The following is a 5,361-nucleotide window of genomic DNA, read 5'->3' as shown; positions in this document are numbered from 1 at the left end:
CATTACATTTAAATTTCTGCATATTAATAGTCAAGGAATTAACCAATGTTTTATTACTATCCTAGGTTCGAGTAGGAAGGTCGTAAAAACATATCTAGTCACCTAATCACTTGCTACCAGAATTGGACAGGAATATTAAAATGTTTTTAAAATATTATTTTTATATTGTTATTTTTTATTGTTATTTCTATTTTTAATCGATCTTTTTAAATAAATTAATCAATTTTAATTTGTGGCATGTCATCATGTGCGCAAGGATGACTCATCCTAGTCGAAAGTACTTTAAAGTATAGCGAATTATTTATTTATTTTTGTTTATACTGAAACACGACACCAGATCGTTAGTGGGAGAATTGCACAGAACCGATAAAAAAGGAATAAACGGACGTTTTTGTCTCTATTTAATCAAACCTTTATATCTTTTATACTAGTCTACATGTCCATTTAACCCTGGTGTATGAACGTGTAAAAAAAAAAAATAAGTGGTAGTAGGCAGGCAGGCTCAAACCCGTGACGCGAAGGCGGAAAAGAACGTTAAAGAAAACCGGACGTCTTACCGCTACTCCATGACTCGACCGGAAGTCTAAAACGTTCGAATTTAACTTAGTGAAACAAAAGATGACTTGTAGAAATGGCGTTGCTTTTAAACCTCTCACGAAAGCAAATTAGACACAAGGTTGTTTTTAATGTGGGGCGGGAGGGGTAGCAGTTCCCCTATAAACAAAATTCCCACCGTGCTGTCGTGTCGGCTGTTTATTTGTCTAAAGCGAAACTATTCGAACGCAAACACCTGGCTCCCGGGCCGGGTAATATCTGTTCTGTAATTGATCCTTGGTCAATGTAGGGGAAACCCTTCCTACTTATACAATTGCTATTTATTTGGATACTGACAGAGTGCCCCATTATATATATATATATATATATATATATATATATATATATATATATATATATATATATATAGTCTTTGAAGCTTTTAACGTTTGAAACCATACAAAAAATTATTTTTTATCATTCGTTAAAAAAAAAAAAAACATCTAGTCAGTAAGTCATTTAATCACCTGCAATCACTGCATCAACTCTCAAATTTGCTATAATACCAATTTTTTTATTTTTCAAGGGATCATCAGTTGTTTACCATATATATATATATATATATATATATATATATATATATATATATATATATATATATAAAATAAAAATTACAATAAGTTTACCAAGGTAATCAAAATGGTAAATTTAAAATATATTATAAATATTAAAGAGCTAATATTTACAAGTAAAATAAACTCAGCCAGATGTAAAAGCTGAATAAAACCGAAAAGGAAATAGAGCTTATAATATGAACAAATGATTAATAAAACATGTTAAAAGACATCTTGAAAAAGAGTTAAAAACATTTAATTTTAAAAAAGGAAGCACAAGATAAGTGGATAGTCCTTAATCCGCGGAGTTTCGAAGAAATACTCTCCTTCTCATCAGAGGGCAGGAATTAGCAAAATGCAGGATCGGATTTTGCATATAAAAGTATTTAATGAAACTACAAGTAAGTCACAGATTTTACTTGGTTAAAAAAAGGGTGAGGTAAGGGGAACAGGAGGCAAAAGAAAAAAGAAAATCCATTCATGTGAAATCTTTTTATCATTTTTCTAGGACGTTGTAAACCAGAAGGTCTAATCCTGTCATAGACGTCCTTGCAAAAACCTTTCTTTTTAAATAATGCAAGTAGACGTCTTTGCATTTTTGCCTCGTTCTTGCAAGTATTATCCGTCAGCTCGACAGGACCGAGTTTACGGAATTTCGAAACATCATTGAGAATAACTGCCATTTTCTCAACGTAGTTCGATTTGTCCAAAATCACCACTCCTGCACCTTTGTCTGGTTTGCACATATAAATATTGTCATTGGATTTTAACGCTTTCATGGTTTTAAATTGCGTTATGTTCCAGACAAAGTCGCTATAATCAACAGGAATGTTACTGTATCGGTGAGCTAAGGCAACTAAACTAGATTTCATCTCAGAAATTCTTTCCAGGGAAATAGGAACATTATGTCTCAGTTGAGAGAACAAAACTTCAAAGGCAGAAAGTGTTCGCTCTTTATTTATGCTGGTTTGGGGAATACAAAAATCCAATCCTTTAGACAGAACTCTATTTTCAATTTCTGTAAGTTCCGTTTTCGAAAGATTGAAAATATGTTTGCTTCCATTAATGGGTCCACACCCATATCTTCTACGAACTAGAAGAGCAAGATGTTTATTATTGTTTTTGGAAGCACGTATTCATTTATATATATATATATATATATATATATATATATATATATATATATATATATATATATATATAAAGCTGAATGTCTGTGTGTGTGAATCCCAAGATCAAAGTGTGGTGTCTGTTCCGGCAGATGCTGCAAGCAAAGACCATTGCCCTTGTGGCAATCTTCTGGCCCATGTAGGGGCAACCCTACTTGGGCCAGCTGGCAAATCACTATCCAGCTCCCATTTCCCCTCTCGGGAGCTTGTCCCCTTTTCCCTTCCCCCTCCCCTTCTCTCTCCACATTAAAAAACGGCCTTGTGCTTACTTTGCTCAGTTGAGAAACAAATAAATACATCCCACCTTCCTCGCAGCAGTCTTGCCAATGTTCTCAATGCATTTAATTCCAGTTCATGTTCCCCGTAAACATTAGGTCGAGTAGTTTAAAGGATGTACTTTCGGGTAATGTGTTCTTGGCCATTGCTATTGGTGGTAGAGAAGGTTTCTTGTAATTATTGAAGGAGACAAGTTTAGTCTTGGCAGTATTGAATGTGACCATCCGTTTTTGTCCCCATTTCACTACACACTTGATATAACCCTCTAGTGTTTCTGACATTTCCTTACGGTCCAAGGATCGATCCTTGAGGTACTTCCGCCTTTATATTAAATTTTTTGGACATACGCCCAACGAGGACAACCTGGATTCTTCTCTCATTTAAGAAGGGTCTAATTATGCTAAGCATTCATCCAGTAATACCATTTCAACTTAAAGTTCTCAACAATAAGACATAATTATTACTATAATAATTTTTAAATACCTACAGACACTAGTGTATCATCCTTTCGGGAATAATGCTAGGTGTTACAATTACTGCCGCTCTGGAGATTCGAACCCGACCACGAAGCCATCTCTGACTAGCAAGGAACAAACCGCACGGCCAAACTTAGCCGTGAGAAATATCGTTTTTCTTTGCGGACAGACACCAGACAGATGATTTGAAAGTCACCCCTTCTCAGGTACATGGTATTATAAAAAACCTAGACACGTCAAAAGCATGTGGACCGGATCTCATCCCGGCTGTGCTATTGAAAAAATGCTCTGCTGAGGTTGCTTCAGTTCTCTCTAAACTTTTCAATAAATGCCTAAACGAATCTTGCTTTCCTGACTTCTGGAAAACCACTTCTGTGGTACCAATTTTCAAGAATTCTGGCGAAAGAACTGACCTATTAAATTATCGCCCCATTAGCCTCCTCCCGCTTTTCACCAAAATATTTGAGTCTTTAATTAATCAAGCTCTAGACCATCACCTTACAGCTGCTAAACTCCTGACTGACAAACAATATGGATTTAGGCAAGCACGTTTCACAGCAGACATTCTAACTGTAATCTCTGAACGTATATACCGTTAACTAGACAAGACAGGGGAGGGTAGAGCGGTAGCCCTTGCTCTATCTAAGGCTTTTGATAGGGTGTGGCACCATGGTCTTCTAAGGAAAATGAAATCATATGGTATCACTAGAAGAATTCATAATGTAATTAAATCCTTAAGTAATAGAAAAATCAAAGTTGTCCTCGACGGACATACATCCAAACAATATGACATAAATGGCGGGAGTGCCTCAGCGGTGTATACTTGGACCTTTATTATTCCTTATATTCATAAATGACCTCCCTGATAAAATTGTTTCGGAGATGTGTATATTTGCTGATGACACCACTCTCTATAACAGGCACGAGATGAAAATAAATGAACACATATCTAAGGTAATGGTAGAAACCCTCGAAGATGACCTTCTGTCTGTAGTGAAATGGGGTAAAAAATGGATGGTAACGTTCAACGTTGCCAAGACAAAGCTCGTTTCTTTTAATAATTACATGAAACCTTACCAACCACCAATAACTATGGCTAGAGATACTTTACATGAAAGCACTTCATTCAAGCTCCTTGCTTAACGTTAACAGGAACCATGAGTTGGAATAGATACATCAAGATCATTGCTAAGGCTGCTGCAAAGAAGGTGGGCTCTCTCTATTGTGCTAGAAAGTTACTTACGCCTGAAAGTATCATGTACCTCTACAAAGCCACCATTCGCACATGTATGGAGTACTGCTGTCATATTTGGGCTGGTGCATCCGCTACTAGTCTCTCCCTCTTGGACAGAGTCCAAAAGAGAGTCACCAACCTAATAGGTCCCGAACTGTCATCTAGGCTTCAGCCTCTGTCCCATCGACGAGATGTTGCATCCCTCTGCCTGTTCTACAAATACTTTAATGGTGAATGCTCTGACGAACTGAAAACACTTGTATCCCCGAAAATACCCCCGACAAACCCGACAAGCAGCAAAGTCCCACCCCTATACAGTCGAGGTCCCTAGATGTAGGAAGGCCTTCTACTCTAATAGCTTCTTCCCCAGAATTTATCTTCCGGTTTCCTGCTTCCCTAACTGTACTGACATGCAGAAGTTCAAATGTAATGTGAACAAACATCTTGCTGCTAAACTCCCTACATAGTACCCCTGCAACTTAGATCCCTGACAGTAGCACCCTCATCAAAGTGGCACCGTGCCTTGTTTGGGGTGAAAATGTAATAAAAAAAATTTAAAAAAATCAAAGTCGTCACTTAAGTTCGCATGATGTTATAATCATTAAATCTCTCTGAACGGATATTAATAATAAATGTTTAAATTTCAACGATATTCATCGCGATTAAGGTTGGCCATGCTAATGGAGTCAGAGAATTCCCCGACCGGCAGTAATGGTGATGATTCCCCGAAGTATTTAAAAATTATTATAGTAATACGGGATACGGTATTTAAAAGTTCAGTATATAATACATATGTATATAATCAAATATGTATATAATCAAATATGTATATAATCAAATATGTATATAATACACATGTATATAATCAAATAACATTGTAAATAACACTGTAAGGTGAGGTAAATACCGTAACCAGGGGACGGAAAACATCGTATTCCACATCATAACCTCAAAAAAATTGTATCCTAGGTGTTCTAATATATATATATATATATATATATATATATATATATATATATATATATATATATATATATATATATATATATATATATATA

The sequence above is a fragment of the Euprymna scolopes genome, chromosome 26, assembly GCF_053919585.1.
Source record: "Euprymna scolopes isolate OS-2025 chromosome 26, ASM5391958v1, whole genome shotgun sequence".
Taxonomy (NCBI): Eukaryota; Metazoa; Mollusca; class Cephalopoda; order Sepiida; family Sepiolidae; genus Euprymna; species Euprymna scolopes.
This window is presented reverse-complemented; position numbering follows the sequence as displayed.